Here is a 17,430-nt window from a genome sequence, read left to right on the forward strand (position 1 = left end):
GCACTAGATTCAGGTGACTAAAGCCTCAGCGTCCCCGCAGAGGATAACCTAAGTAGAGTTCAGGAAAATGGTTCTCCGTCCCCATGTGTTTGAACCGTCCATGTGTTTGAACCACTGGAGTTAACTGCCTCGCGGCACATGCGTGGAGCTGATGGTATCAGCCTTCCAAAGACACGGAGGACTGATGGGACGGTGGGTGGCCACCTAGGCTACAGACCCACCACAAGGTGAGACCCATGCAGGAGAGCCCACTGCAAAGGGATCACAGAAGGGAAGTAGCCAACCATCCGACCATTCAGCCCGCAGACAGAGCGTGCGGGCATCCAGTCATTTCGTAAAACCCTTCAACAAGATGGGCTCCAAAAGTACTCAGTATTTTCCGTTTAATCATTTTAAAACAACAAAGAAAAAAAAAAAACAGAATTGCAGTGAGCCAATTTGGGTGTGAGCATCAGAGCGACGCCGGCTCACTTAGACAGAAAAACATTTGGTTTGAAGGACTATTGAATGGTTCGGAGTATTTACAAGAACAGCAGAGAACAAGAACGGCGAAGCGATGAAAAGCCCTGGCAAGGACCTCTCACTGGCCTTGTCATCAGGGCCACTCGGTTCCACCAGGCTGCTCAGCTTTGGCTCCCAGGGTGAGGAGCGGGTGGGTTTTTGGGTTTTCACGGAGACATCCAGAAGGGTTAGGGGACAAGTGAGCGCAAACCAGAGAGATGTTCAGTTGTCGACTGTCAGAAATAAAGTAAAATACGGCCGTCACCCCCTCCCACAGATGAGAAAAGCGGAGTGTAAAACACCTACAGCTTGTGTTCCCAACTGCCAAAGAATGGCGGCAAGAAGTTCTTGCCTCCGGGAGCTTTGTGCAAACCCCAAGGCCTTCCTGAAAACAAAAAAGAGAAGGCCTTTGAAGCAGAGGCTCCGATTTCTGCCAGACACTGCAGTTCAAGTGAAGGCTAACTCTTCTTCTTCTTCTTTTTTTTTTTTTTTTTTTAATAGTTTGGGGTTTATTTTGTCTTGGAAAAAAAAATGTGTGTATATGTGTGTGTGTGTGTGTGTTTTTAGTATATACTGCCTCAGCTATATCCCTAGAGAAGCAGGATTTTGATACCCATCAGCAAGTACTTTTGAGGATTGGTTCTTGTGTATTGGCATGTTTTTTGTTTTTTTAAATATGTCTACTACAATATTCAATTATGCGTGTTCTCAGTCACATGTTACAAAGAAAATGTTCCAAAACATTCGTACAGCACAAAAATCACTGTTTATCTCTTAGTAAACTGTTAATGACTAAGTTGCTGAATGCACTTCAAATATTTAGTCCTACATTCAATTTATTTTTATACTTGATCACAATAGCTGCTATAATTAGAAAAAATAAAAAAGATATGTAAACCCAAATGCAAAAGCTTCATCTTTGCTTGTGTCCATTAAACTACAACTATGGGTCATATCTTTGCAAATCTCAGCTACACGAATGGCAAGGGCATCAGGAATAGGCCTGTATTGGAGAACTGAATAAGTTTCCATTTCTGCTGCTGTTAGGCAAGGGAGGAGGTGTTGCATTGTTTCATTTTTAGCAAATAGCTTCAAGGTTCCTGTAATTTTTTTTCCAGCTAGAAAACGTAAATCAATTAGAAAGCTCTAAATCCTACTGTTTAATAGTTGTGCAGGTAAGAGATTTCTTAGGAGCTAGCCTGGCATGGGAAAGTTCGTAGGAGCTAGCCCAGTACAGGAGGATTTATAGGAGCTAGGTAGGCAAGGGGGTGTTCATAGGTGCTTGCTCAGCATAAGAGGGTCTCATGGAACTAGTCTGGCATGGGAGGGTTCAAAGGAGCTAGCCTGGCATGGGAGTGCTTGGAGAAGCTAGCCTGGGAAAGGCCCATCCTGGAAGGTTCCATGGGAGCTAGAGCAGCATCCTCTGCAGCAGTGGAACCATGAAAGGATGGAACTGCTTTCGATGGAATATCTTTGCAGGTTGGGAGATACCTCAGCAGGGAAAGTAGTGCTTCATGAGCATGAGGACCCAGGCTGGAATTCCCAGGATCCGCTTAAAAGCTACGCATGGTTGTCCCCACGTCTGTACCCCAGCATAGGACAGGAAGAGATAGAAAGATTCTAGAGCTCACTGGCTAGACATTCAACCAATGTAAGCTTCAGCCTCTCATGTAGATCATCTCAAATAAATAAATAAATAAATAAATAAATAAATAAATAAATAAATAAAGGAGGGGAGAAGACTCAGGAAAAAAAGACATCTTTAATCTTTGGCCTTCATGTATATATGATGTACAGCTACACGAGCACAGGAATACACACAGACATGTATGCATACATACAACATATATAAACACACACACATGCTGCTCTTTTGCAAGTTTCTCTCTCCATGGCACTTATAAAAAAAATGGCTTCTATCTCTGTTAGACTTCACCTTCACCTTAAAGCCGTAGCTCAGCTCAAGAATGTTCTATACCAATCTACCATCCGTAGCTATCTGGTAGAGAAAACAGCAACAATAGTAGGCGTATTTGATATTAAATAAAAACATTCACACTTTATCCTCTCAGTGAAGTTTTCCTTCCAGCTTTGTTGGACTAGGTTGTATCAGAAGTATTTCCCTATGTCACCGTTTAAGGGGGGAAAAAAAAGCGAAATACATTTCAATCTGAAGGTCTGAGGAAGCTCACTGAGTGTAGGTTGGGGGATCAAGCACTGAAGAAAGACTTGCTTCTCCCTCTAAAAAGAACAGGCTAAAAGGATTAAACAAGCCCTCAGCTCTGCTGGCCATCGGCCATCGTACTTGAGGCAGTAGAGCCTAGGGGTAAGCCAGTGGCTTAATTACTATAATGGCTGTTCTTGGTTGTCAACTTGATCGCATCTGCAATGAAGTGAAACCCAGGTCATTGGGTACACATGTGAAGAAATGTTTCTTAATTAAATCATTTGAAATGGGAAGACCTACTTTACTCCAGATGGTTTGAAGTGGACAGATACGCCTCTGATCCAGAATTTTTGATATGGGATGGTCCACCTTCAATCTGGGCCACATCTTCTGCTGGAGGCTTATATAGAGGACGTGGAGGAAGGAAGCTCTCTCTCTCTCTCTCTCTCTCTTTGCATGTTTGCTGTTGATCTCACTCTCAATGGCAAGTCCACTCCTCCACTGGCGTTGGAGCCTACTTCTTCGGGATTCCAATGTATACTGAAGACCAGTTGAACATCCAGAGTTCCACCTCGTAGGTAATTTTAGAGTGTCAAGCTAACAACACTTACTATGGAAACGATCATACTGGTTTTCATCTCAACACACATATCTCATGAGATATTCAACGTAGACCGAACAACTACTGGGTTCTTGGACCTTCTGTTGGATAGATGGTATAGTTGGATTAGGTGGACCACCTGTAAGCCATGCTAATCAACCCCCTATATATACATGGTCATTTATTCTGTAAGTCCAATTACTTTTGTGTTGCTGTGATAACATATTTAACAAAAGCAACTTAAAGAAACAGGGTTTATTTTGGCTCACATAGTGGGGAAGGCATGGTAATGGAGCTCTCACGTCACACCTACAGTCAAGAATCAGAGACGGTGACTGTGAGCTGCGGCCCACCTCCCCTTTTCCATCTGTACCATCCAGGACGACAGTGGATGGGTCTTCCTACATCAATTAACTTATTCAATGTATTCCCCCACAGGCCTGTTTTGAGGCTCATCTGCCTAGTGGTTCTCCATTCCATCACACAGACAACAACAATCATCATAGCTGGGTAGGCCTTCTTAATAACTAAAGCCCAGCTCCTAATCTCTTTAATCCCCATTTGAGTTAACGTAATCTCTAACTACTGCCCCTCATTGCTTGCACCCCTTCTTAAGCAAAAGGCTACCTTGTTGAAAGAGGGGAACATAAGGCAGAGACTGAGATCTGTTCAATGTCAGAGTCTCATGAAAGAATTACTGTGCCTTCAAGAACAGAAGATAGGTATAAATGCACAAGGGATCCAGATAATGTGGTTATTAGCTACGAACTTAAAATCCATACGACTAATATGTTCAAGTAATTAAAAGACAACACTGAGAATATTAGCAGAGAATTAGGAGGCATAAAATAATCGGGGCAAACCACAAGTAAGACTTTAAGGAAGGGACTGAACATCAAATTAGGCACAGCTTCAAAAACGGTGTAAGCTTAATGTGGATCAGAGGGAAATGTTTAGACTGAAGCTTAAAGAGACAGACAGAGAGTGCTATGGAGAAGCCGAGAGAAGAAACGGGCAGAAGAAGAAACATCTGTGAAAAGAATGACCATTCTCCATGCTGGTACCAGACACGAAGCTTCAAGTTCAAGTTCTTTGACACGGGCTGCCTAAGACATCCTGTGAAGCATAATGTATATTTAATCAGGCTTCCCTCGTACAAAATTCACCTCACTGATGACAGCTGGTGGCCCTCTATAGATGTGTGCCTCGCCGGTCCTTGAAGCAGCCTGTGAGTGATGTGTGGAATGTGCCTCACACGCAGCACAGTGCTGGCAATTCCAGCAGCCTTTCTCTCGTTGTCTGGGTCACAGCAGCCAACCCCTTTCTGAGGCTGCTTTGTGGTCACACAGGTTTCTTTTGACTTTAAAACACTCACTATTGAAATATTATTTCCTCTAAGCAACTACGCATAAAGATTCACACAAATAGATTTTTGTACACTGCATTACTAAAACATTCCAGAACAAAAAAAAATGGATACACTTACATCTGCTAACTCAGAGAGCTCACAGCAAACCTTTCTAGAAAATGACAGAGAGTAAATATTTAAGCCTCTGGGCTGCTTTTAATTTCTGTCATACCTATAAAGCCATGCCGTCATGGCACAAAGTAACCTCAGACAGCCCATAAGGAACCAGGCATGCATGGCTGCCTCCTAACTAAGCTTTCACAGGAACAAGTAGAGGGGCCAGTTTTACAAACGGGCCATAGTTCACCTGCTCCTGATTGAACTGAATAGCAACTTCCCACTCGACATAATTTGTTCTTTTAAATCTTCACTGTAGTGGTTCATTCTGACGGTCGATCGCATGCATGCAGAACCACCCAGAGAAGGAGTCTCAGTGACGAGTCATCTGGGTTAGCCTGACAGCAGGTCTGTGAGGGTTTGTTCTCAACTGGGTTGACTGAAGTGGGAAGGCCCATCCTGAGCGGTACCACTTTGTAAGCCGGGCTCCGGGGTACTTGAACGGGACAGACCCAGCTGAGGACAGACAAGCAAGCAATCGGTCCATTGCTCACTGCCCTCGATTGTGGACATGATGTGACTGGCTGCTTCAAGTTCCTGCCAATTTGACAGTAAATATTTTTTTCTGATGGATTGTAATCTGGAATTGTGAGCCCTTCCTCCCTTGGAGGGGGGGGGTGTCATTTTATCACGGCAACAGAAAGGAAACTAGGACATTCATATTGCCAGCAGTATCTTCTAATATCACAACCCAGATTAGGTCATTGCCACCCCAGTCTCTATGAATCACTTCAGACATTAATGTAGCAAAGGATTGCCAAATGCTAATTTTTGAAATATTCTATTAATAACAAAGCATCTTCTATATACTCTTGGGGCTTAGAAAAATTGAATGTGCTGCTGAATTGACTATTTTAGAATATAAATTCAAACAGCTGGAAAGAATGTAAAGGTTTCTCATTACGTTTGGATTGCTGGTTTTTATAGCTTAATCATGTTGGCAATATTTGAAATGGCAATGCAGGGTGGAGGCTTACGGAGGATGGAGAAATGAGTTTGAGTCTTTAGTTCTTTGGGTTGATTTTAAGGCACTGCCATAACATTTCGTGAATGAAAACATGGACTCCTATCTTAAACTTCTTTAGAGGAGCCTGCGAACTTCTTTTGCCCATTCCACCAAGGCTTAGTTTTTTTTTTTTTTTTAAAGTTGAAGAATACTATCTGTTAGCCTGGTTTATATATGGGTAATGTTGCCAATCCTCACTGAACAATAAATATTTGGAACACACAATTTTTCCGATTTTCTATTAAAAACAAAGGTGCCAAAATGGTGTGTTATTTTCTTCTCCTCTCCTAGCCAGTCACTGTTTACTGCGTGGATGGTCCACAGTCCTTTAGAGCAACAGTACCTGCTCTTTACAGACAGTCCCTAACTTACATAATTAAAATAGTTCTTCCCATATCAATAGCCGTAATCAAGATACCCCCATCCCCACCACACTCACAGAGGCATGGCAGAGTTCCACCTCCTAGGTAATTTTAGAGTGTCAAGCTAACAACACTTACTATGGAAACGACCATACTGGTTTTCATCTCAGCACACATATCTCATGAGATATTCAACGTTTTATTCTAAAGTATGCTTTATGTTTGGTACAGTTTGCTGACTCTAGGCTAGTAGAAGTGTTCTGAGTAAGTCGAGGTAGGCTGGGTTACATCACGATGACATTCGTAGGCTGCGTGTATTTTCAACAGCACAGTTTCAGTTTATAATGGATCCATCAGGACATAATCCCATCTAAAGTCAAAGAGCATTTGTAGCAACTGCGAGTTCAAAAGCATTTGGATCTATCCTTACAAACTCCAGAAGTGATAGGCTAAAGCCCTTTCCAGACCTGGATTACTGGAGAATAATTATTTCTGTGGAATTCTTTTTCTAAAGGAATGTAAAGCCCCTCACTCTCTCCTTTTCTTTTCTTCTCATCTCCTCTGACTCCCCTTCTCTCACCTTTTTTTTTTTTTTCTCCTGACCTCTCCTAGTTCAATCCAAAGAGTTTTGAAGGCTGGGGAATGGGAAGCGTAAGATGTACCTGGTATCCCTCAGTGCCAGAGGGATACCAGTGCCAGAGGAACAGGTCTGAAAACGATGTCACTGAGAGCAGCATGTTAGCAGGCAGAGGGCCAAAAGGATGCTGAGTGGAATGGAGGAGACTGGGCACGGGCCAGTGGGCTATAAACCTCTCTCCATGAATGAATGGCCATAAACATGGGGGAGGGGAGGCTAGCGGCAGACTGCACAGAATGAGCTTCTTTCAGGCTGGCAGCTCAGAAGGTAACAGCCCTTGCTGGGTGAGCCAGATGACCTGAGTTCAATTATCAGCCCTCATGGTGCAGAGGGGATGGATTCCAGAAAGCTGTCCTCTGATCTCCACTTGTTCTCTGTGGCATTCACACATCTGTACACACACACATACACACACACACACACACACACATACACACACACACACACACACTAATAACAGTAATAATGATATGATAAACAAGCCTAAATTAAATAAAAAAAGAATGAGCTTGTGTTTTGTGTGTGTTTTTTAAAAATTGGTAGACAACTGGATCTTAAGATAGTAGACGGTCAGCCAAACTGAACGACAGACAGACGAGATGGACGACAGACGTATGAGCACGATGTGAATGCATGTGTGTACACCTGTCCCCGAGAAGGCAGGGCACACAACCACTGATGGGCCTGTGATGGAAGCTAATGGAATGGGCTCATGTGGACTAAATTTGGGTTAAAAGAACAAACTATGATGGTGGCGATAACAAAGGGTGTGTTAAGACCTGGGAGGAACCATGAGTCTACACTTCCATCATGAAATGATTAGTAAGTGAATACGGAAAGGGGAAGCTTCTGGCTCACAGAATGACGACAAACACACGTAGACAAAAGCATGAAAACAAGCAGGAGAATGTCTGACGATCGAATGAAGAACTGACAGGACAGAGGTAGCAATCTGGCAGAGATGTCTGGGCAAACCAGGCTATTATCGGCCAGCCAAAGGCAGGGCACTGTGAGCATCAGGCAAGCCATTTTGTGGTAGATTTAAATGCATCAAGTGTGAGTGCATTCACTTACTTGCTTCAAGCTTTGCTAACGGCTTTGGGGAGCTTGTGAGAAATCACCCCACTAGTTGGAGGTTGTCACCCGAAGGAGAGGAGTCAAGTGCTTCATAGAGATTTGAACTCTCCCATAGCAGAACACTTTCCTGGAGCTAGGAAACAGCTCAGTCTGCAGAGCATTCACTTTGCACACGTCCAGCCGGGCCCTGGGTTGGATTTTCAGGACTACATAACAACTGAGTTTCATGGTGTAAGCCTATAATTCTAGCACTTGGAAAGCGGAGGCTGGGTGATGGAGTGTCCTTCCCAGTTTCGCACAAAGTGGTGTGTAGTGCCTCCAGGCCACAGTGGCATTGGAGGACTAGTCTCCCTGATGCCAGCTCCTCAGATGTGGGGAGCTGTAGAAAGGATGACAGGGACACCAGCAGGGAAGCCTGGGACAGCCCGAGAGAGAACGCACGAGCTGGTCCTCCAAGGGAAACGGTGCAATAGCAAAAGGAAAGTTCCAGCCACTAGGAGGGGCATTAAACTCACCATGGCCTCACAGAAATGAGTGGGTGGAAAGCCCTGTTTCCAGTGAATGCTTCCGGTGTGGCTCATTGTCTGTCTTAGAACTGTACAATACTTTCGGTCCCCAAAGGGACTGAGACATAGTGACCGCACACCATCCCGCTTCCATTCACAAATCCTCCACACCCTCAGGATGCTAACTAACCTCTTGCAGTGGTCATTCGCTGGTTCTAGCTACACCGGATCCTGGCCATTTAGAAGCTAAGTGAATGTTTTAGAGGCAAACAGACCTTAGGGAGCCTAGTTTTCTGTGGATGAATTTCAAAATGGTGACTGATGTTTTCTCCAAGTACACGTACACGTGATGTACTTAAGTTGCTGCTAAGGTGCGCTGGGCGGACAGTCACTTGATGAAGGCAGCCTCGTCACTCACGGTACCGTTCTTGAAGCCCTGGCTCCCACACGCAAGCGCAGATGCATGACCCTCCCACACATTCCCACGATGCAGGGGTACAGGCTTAGAAGAAGACGTTCTCAGACATCGCACGGGGAGTCTGACTTCTCGGCTTCCTCCCTGGTGACTTCCCGACTTGGCTTCTGTAGGAAGAAGATCTGTTTTTCTCCCAGAGGAGGCCAAATGTCATGGCAGGAAAAAAAAAAAAAAAAAAAAAAGGCAGGGGGCTGTGTGCTAGCAACAAGAGGCCCCAACAGAAAGAGCAAGGGGTAGGTTGGACCCAAGACCCTGAATAGATCTTTTTACTGGAATGGAGAGGGAAAAACAAAGGCTGACTCACTCGCCCAAGGCGCTTCTCATTCCAGTACCTCTGGGTGTCTTCCTGGGTTCTGTTCCTCCTCCCTGTGCACCCCCTTGCTGCTAGTTCTGAAAGTCAGTGAGTGACGGGTTAGCGTGGTGCTCATCCCGTGGTGTCACCTAGCAACGTGCTGTTCATAAATAGCCACAATCATCTCTTCTCCAAAAATGGCTAAAACTTCTTTTAAAGACAGCAGGAAAAATGCTTAGCTCTTTGGAGCTGGTGTGAAATATTCCCCTGTCTCAGCCCTATTCCCAGCCTTCCTCTTCCTCTGCTCAAATTGACCTCCCAGTGAGTTCACTGTTTATACTTCGCCTTTTTTTTTTTAAATGCATATTTCCTTCCAGGGGTCACATAACAGCTGTGCGTGTAAGTTTCCCAGTCCTTTTGCAAAAAGCTCAAAAACAACTCAAAGGCCGAAAACAGTCCTTTCTAATCCCCACCTTTGGTACTTTAGGAGAAATCACACCAAAAGTTATAGAATTAGAATACTGAGAGTTGTTTCTAGGCAAGTTAAAAGTGTAAATCAATGTACAGCACTATCAGGTGAGAGATTTACTCTTTCTATTAAAACGTTAAATTGATGAGAACACAAAGGGTCCATTGCCAAGCACAGCAGCACATGCTTGTAGACTCAGGGCTCAGGGGGCTGAGAAAAAAGAATTACACCATTGAGTCTAGCCTGGTCTACAAAGTAGGCCTGCTTAAAAAAAAAATAGTCATGATGGGTTGCTTTATCAACACATTTTAGCTAACTCATAAACCCAATACACCTTTTGGGGTTGCCTACTATATTCCAAATACTGACCTCTGTACCAACACAAAAACACATGAATCCATGCTGTTGAGAAGTGAGAATTAGGTAAAGAAACGTGGGGGATTTCTCGTTGCAGCTGTAATGGTACTTGAGACAAATTCTGTTCTTAACACATTGTCATTATTTCAGCTGGAGAATTGCAGATGAGTTAACGGCATAAAACCTGAGGATCCAGGAAAAAAAAAAAAAAAAAAAAACAGTAAAAAAAAAAAAACAGTATCATAAAGAAATTGGGTCTTACATTTCTGGCTTGAACAAGGTGGTATACGTGGGTGCTACATATTGCAAAAAGGAGGAATAGGAGGTGGAATGATGGGAGTCTTCGTGCCACACTGGATTTGAGGAGTCCTGGAGATATCTGTATAAATCAGGATGAGACAGGAAACAGATGTATGTGTAACTAGGTAACTGAGCAAAGTGGGCAAGAGAACCACACAGAGTGGCCCTAGGACAAGCCAGAGCAGAGACAGGTCCCACTTCCAGCTCCTAGGCTCATGCACGCGAGGAGGAGTGGGCTGACTTTCTCAAAGTCTGAATAAGTAACTGCTGCTGCTGGGAAGCACTGACCTCAGTAGAGAAAACCATGTCCCCTACCAAAGAGATGCAAAGCCAGTGAGTAGTCTTGCTCCTCAAGTTCCCATTTCTTATGCAGGCATTCCAGCAGGCAGGGTTGGGGGTCAGTGGTGGGGATCAGGGTAGTAGGGGGATTTTCATGACAGGAGACGGGCTGGGAATGATCTGGAGCTGAAAATGGAAAAGATCAGGACACAGCCAGTGTAGATGGGAGAAGGGGGAGTGGCTTTGGTTAGGCAAGTCTGCGAGTCAAGGGTGAGGTCTGAAGCTCAGAGACCCCAGAATTCTTCAGCTAATGATGGTAAATAAAGCCACATTTCCATTCTGTCATTCTGAGACAATGGAACCAACGACACGTGTCAGCTAGCACCTTAGAGAGCATGCGCTAGCAAAGGTCGGTCAGAAGGATCGGCCAGAGAGTTTGAACCACCACAGAGCTCCATCCTTCGCATTAAGAGACTTGCAGAAAGAAAGGATTTGCTCCGTTGCCCTGAGTGATGGAGGAGTGAGCATACTGGCTCATCTCCTATCAACGTGATTCAACACAGGTTTATCTGAGAAGAGGAACCTCAGTTGAGAAAATGCCTCGCTCACACCGGCCAACCTGTGAGACCATTTTCTTGTTTAATTGTATAAAGACTGGAGTTTGGATGCTCAGAACCCATGTACAAGCCACACAGTCATGTGACTCACCTGTTATGCCAGCACATGGGAGGCAAAAACAGTTGATCTAGGGTAAGCTGGCTACCTAGACTATCCAGAGTTGGTCATCTCCATGCACAGCCAGAAGCTCTGCCTAAGTAAATAAAATGGACAGCCACTAAAGGGGACAACTACCACTAACTTGAGGCCTTTGTATAAAAGTGCACATCCATGTGTCCATAGGTACAAACACACACACATACACATGACCAGAAACAAAAATCACATACCTTTAAAAATATGTATTAATTATCAATCCCTTTCTCACAGTTGTAGTGAGCTTATTTGGCCCAGGCTCATGATTTTTCTAGTCATTCTCACGTAATTATTCCCGGACTACTTATTTTCTCTCTTTTGGTTTTTATGTATAGGACTCCACGCCAGCCTAATGACTACTGGGAAGATGCCCTGTTTCCAAGCAGGATCTCCAAATAGGTAATGAACATGCAGAAAACCAGCCCCCATTCTGAAGAAGCAGCTGGGTCCTGCAGTCTGGAGGCATGCCGTTTCCTCAACTCTCTCACCCACAATGTCCCAGCTATTCCAGCGACGCTATTGCCTGCTAAGTGAGCACTGCCACTGATGAAAAACAGAAGCTGAGTGACCTGCATATTGGAGAGACGGCCAGTGTCTGGAAGCTTCAGCCATTTCCTGCCTGTCAGGACCTACCTCCGTGGTTTCCTGATCCAGGCCTGAGACCTCAGAAACATAATTATCTCTCCTCCCTCTGCAACTTGATAGAAATACCTCCCACAGGACCTCCCTTAAGCCACTTGCTCAGATGTGTAGCATAGCCTGCGGTCTCAGTTGCGAGCTTCTTGCAAGGCATAATGGTAGTCTCCTCACCTAGAGCTTGTCTGGGCAGAGGATGTTACCAGGGTACAAATGACGACCCAGAGCACCCTCATAGTTTTGGTGCAAATGTGGCCCACGTAGGCAGGCCCTGGTGCTAGACATTCCTTTAAAGATATTCATTGAACTCTTGCCTCTTAGGAACTAGGGGAATAAACCTGAAGTTGGTCTCAGAGCTTAATTTATGACTATTAGGCAGTCACACTCTTTAGTAAGAATCAAGAGTACACACAGTGCTGCGTGTGGACATGGCTGCTAGCCGGAGCATCCCGGGAAGGCTTTCCTGGGAAGGTGATGTGGTAACTACCTGAAGGGCTGATGGCAGGTGGTTAGGAACAGCCAGGAGTGGCAGCTGTCAGGCATGGCGAACTCATGAGCAGTGGCCAGAGGGACAAGGTGTGGGAATGAAGGCCAAGAAGGGTGCTGTGTCCCGGCAGCCCCAATACAAGGTTGTGATTTTGCCCTATGGACAATGAGAAACCACTGGAGCAGATGTGGAGGTCCAGGGAACAGATTAAGGGGGTAGACCGGGCACCCAGGATGCAGGAGGAACAGACAAATGTGGAAGTCTATCCCTAGCTGAAGTCTCAGACCAGCGGGCGGGGTCGATTGTTCTATTCTTACACAGTCTCTGGAGAGAACATTTTCTCAGTGCTTGTTCTCCTCTTTGAACAAGCATGGCTACAAAATACTCATTTCTGTTTAGGAAAGAGGGAGCTGTTCACTCTTCTATCTAGGCAAGGCTTCACATTCAAAGCATATTCATATCCAGCTTTTCATTCTGTCCTCAACAAGATTTTCATCATTTCTAGTCATCCCGCATTTAAAGATTCTTGCATTCAAAATCTTGATCCAATTGCTATGTGTATTTCTGGGCACATCCTCAAAAACCTGCAGCTGCTAAGCCCATTATGAAATCCTAAACTCTCTGAGGTTTGAGAGAACATTGGCTCTCAGTTTCTACCAACGCACTTATTTTGCTGAGGCCGGAAGAGCAAGCCGGAGGGAGAGCCAGGGTTCCAGTAGAGTAAAACAAGCACCAATCCAATGGATACTCAGGCTCCCTAGTAATTACTATGTTACTTTCAAGTTTTTTGTTTGTTTGTTTTGTTTTTTAATTTCAGTGCTAGGGATCAAATGCTTGTTTCATCGAGAAAGTTCTATTCCACTAACTTTATCTCAAGCTTCCGAAAGGACTATTGATTATTATTATGTGTGTGGGGGCCTAGTACCACAAATACAAGTGGAGGTCAGCGATCAACTTCTATCTCTGCATGGGTTTTAGGGACCAAACTCAGGATGCGACCCTTGCACGTCAAGTGTTTTGACCCAGTAAGCCATCTTGCCAGCCCTCATTAAAGAAAAAAAAAAAAAAAAAAAAAAAGTTAAATGGCAATTGTGCGTAGTACATGCATGCATGTATGTGTGTGTGAACGCATGTGAAGAGACCAGAGAAAGTATGCAGGGTGTACTCCTCGATCGCTCCCGAGAGTCTCTCCCTGAACTTGGAGCTCAGTAGGTTTTTGTCCGGTTTTGTGCTTTGGTTGTGTCACCCAGGACCCCACACTGGGGCTAGAGGTGGCTTTTTATACCGGGGCTGAGTATCCACTCTCAGGTCCTTACCTTATGCTTACGGCCGATGCTAAGCTCTGTCCCCAACCCCCGAATGGCAATATGAAGGCATGCCAAATGCTGTTGCTCAGCGTGTCCCCACTGTGCTAACATGACAGTCTGGTTCTGCAGACAAGCAGATCACCTCAACTTCAGAGGACACTTGGCTCAAGGAAAACGTGTAAGGACAGTTTCACGATGAAAATGGCCCAGTCCCCTCATGTGCCCTCTCCAAGAGGGAACGAAGCCACACCAAGCACTCTCCTCAGCTGCCCTCCCTCCGCACTCCATTCTGGGCATTAAAACATAGAAAGGGGTGGAGTGAGAGGTTGAGTCAGAAATGTCTACTCTAGCAGGGACCCAGGGCAGCTCTTCAGAGAGGGACTAGAAAGTTGCACATTGAGCTACTGCCTGGAATTTAACAAATACCAGAAGTTCAACAGAGAGAAGATGGTAGGCTGTGCTACTCAGACGAAGAAGTCAAGCTTCACTCCTTGTCACCCCAGTCTGCTCAGTTCCTAACTAAGCTGTGCAGGTTAACAGCAGAGCACTCCTTTAAAAATATGCACTAGGGAATAGCAACAGATTACTGGAGGTGGATTCTGGAAGCTCCCTGGCCAGGAAGCCTACCAGGATCTCTGAGCTTCAGGGTCACCGAATGATCCTGTATAAACAAATAAATGCAGAAATGAATAAAAAAAGACACATGTCAACTCTGAGCCTGTGCAATCATGTACACCTATGTGAATGCATACCCCCACACACGGGCACATATATTACACACACACACAACTTTAAACTGAAATCTCTGAAAGTTCAGAGAGTGCTTTGTGGGCTGTAGAGCATCTGTGATTTACACCCAACACTACTCCAAGGTGAACGCATAATTCAACGCATCCAGTCAACACAAATGCACATCCGGCAATGCCAGCTCTGAATGAAATGAGATTTCATTCAAAAAGGCAATGAAATTTGAATTTTAAGTCCTTTTCATGTCACGAATTCATTGTTGCCAACCACAATAAAACATAGAAACCTTAGACTGCAGGTAGAACAAGAGCGGAAGAGTTAGCCTTGGTTGTAGGGAAAGGGGGATGGTCTGGTTGTCTGCTGGGAACTGGAAACACTGGGTCTGTGCTCATGAAAGATGTGAGCCACCACTGCAGAGATGGTGTCACCTATGTTCAGTTGGTGGGTGAAACTCCCCAACCCACTGGCCTTCCCTGCAGTGAAGCACTTGTGTGAACAGGGACCTAGGTTTGACCTTCATATCCCATGGATCTGTTGTTTATTAAGTGTGTGCTGGAATGTCCTTTTTCATGGTAACCTGCGTAGCCTACCTGTCCTGTTCCAGATGGGAGACCTTGTCCCCTCCCCCAACAAAACATTTTTGGATGATTGGAAGCTCCGGCTTCCAATCGCAGGGGCCTATGCACCTGCATTCATATGAGCATGTGTTCATATGCCATGTATGTCAACGTGCCCAGCCCCTCCGCTTTCTCCTCTGGTTCTCAATCTCCTTGTCTGTGCTTCCTTTCTCTGGTCTCCACGACCCCACCTTAACCCTCCCACCTTTGCATTGTTTCCAGTTATTTGTGGAGAGGTGTGACATCTGAAAAAAAGCACACCCTTTTCCGTTCATTCACACAAAAACTGTGAGAACTTTTACCAGTGAAATCTTGTTATTTATGTATGCAATGGTTTTATTGCATGTTAAAGAATTTCTTAGCATAAGCAACAGCCATGTCGTGGAAATGGACCGTGTAGAGAAAGAGACAAGAAACTGGACCCTGTGGACCATTATTTGCAAACAGGATGGTTTGCGCACAAAGGCAAAGTCAGTTTCTCTAGTGACAGCACTAAATAGACGTCGAGAAGGCCCAGTCTCCCACACTGGGAATGTGAAAAATAAAAAGGACAGGACTACTTCTAGGTATGGTGGAGAAGGTTTATTGTACATATGAGAGAATGAACAGCCAGGGGGAGAGAGAGATCTGGAAAAGTCTAGAGTGGACATGACTGGCAGACTGGCCATGTGAGGAGAGCTGGGAGGGCAGGGATTGGATTGAGAGGCAGGAGGCAAGAGGCCTAAAGGGCCAAAGACCAGCACAGCCAAAATGTTTGGATTGTATAGGGAAGTGCACCTCGGTGAGGGTAGCCTAACCCCTTCAAGTTCAGGGTTGGGAGCTGGGCATACCAGCCAGGAGGACCCTTAATAGGTAGGGACTGAGGGATGCTGGGGGAACATGGCAGCCAGAGTTGCTTTGGTATGCTAATAAGTACCTCAGCCATTTGTTAGGTTGAGACCTAACATATTGTATGCTTATTTTCCAGCTTACTAGAGGCCAATCTTATGTTCTCATCTCCTTTCCTTATTTTCTTAGACCTTATCAAGCCACTCCTCTTGGGCTTATTGTTTTGGCTCCTCAGTAGTTTAATGTGACTTTTTCTTTTTAAAAATTAAATGTTAAGTCTTTTTAACATTTAAAAGTACGGCTTAAGTACTGCTTTTACTGTACTAACATGTTTTGGTATTTGGTGTTTTATTAGTTATTCTGGCTTAATCTTGAATCCTTTAAAAAAATCTTACTGTTGTTTGTGTGCATGTGTATGTATGTGGATAGGCGCACATGCTATGGCGTGTACGTGGAGGTCAGAGACAACCTTGTCCTACCATGTGGGTCATGGGTACAGAACTCGGATCCTTAGGCTTGGTGGCAATTTAGCTAGTCCTTTGTCCTTTAACCCCTGAGCCATCTCCCCAGCCCTAATCTTCATTTTTCTGATTATTGGTCTTATTATAATTTGCTAATAAAAATTGTTTTGGGATGTTCCTAATGTTTCTTCTGTGTGTACCTAAGTCTTCCTGTGTGGATACACAAGCAACACTGAGTGAGAACGGAGGTCACAGGACAACCTGAAGTATCTGATCAGATCCACTTTCTACCTTGTTTGAAACAGGATCTCGCTCTCTCTCTTTCCTGAGCTTCCGGGGAGTCCCCTGCCACAGCAGGCCACTCTCCTGTAGGAGTCCTGGAATTACAGGTATATGCTACCATGCCCAGCTTTACAGAGGAAGTGAGTCAGCACCCCGAAGCCTCTAATGTTTCTTAAATATTTAGCTTCACAGGGAGAATTATCACCAAGCCTTTTGAAATGTATTTTATTTCCCAACATAGTCATTTTAACAAATTCTTATGTATCAAAATAAAGTATGTTTTGCATTTTAAAGGTTTTTTTTCTTACGTTTTGCATATGTAAATATATGCACCATGTGTGTACAGTGTCTGCAAAGACCAAAACGGGGTGTCGGATCCCCTAAAACAAGTTACAGGCAGTTGTGAGCTGCCAAGTGGGTACTACGATCTGATCCCAAGTCCTCTGCAAGAGCTGCAAGCACCCTCAACCATCTATCCAGTGGCATGTTTTGGTATTTTGATATAGTGTGTACTCATTAATGCCAGGTTTATTTTGGCTCAAGAGTTCAAGCATATAGTTCATCTTGGTGGGGCAGTCATAGCGAGAGCACGTGGCAGCTGATTAAACTTTCTCTGCATCAGGAAGTAGAGGGAGATGAACAAAAGCTGGTGCTTAGCTCGATCTTCCCTTTTATGCAGTCTGGGACCCCGGACTATGGCCTGGGGTCTACCACGAGGGTAGGTCTTCCTGTCTCAGTTACTCTAATCTAGGTAATTC

The sequence above is a fragment of the Psammomys obesus genome, unplaced genomic scaffold (genome assembly GCF_907164565.1).
Source record: "Psammomys obesus unplaced genomic scaffold, mPsaObe1.curated_primary_1811, whole genome shotgun sequence".
In the NCBI taxonomy this organism is placed as follows: domain Eukaryota; kingdom Metazoa; phylum Chordata; class Mammalia; order Rodentia; family Muridae; genus Psammomys; species Psammomys obesus.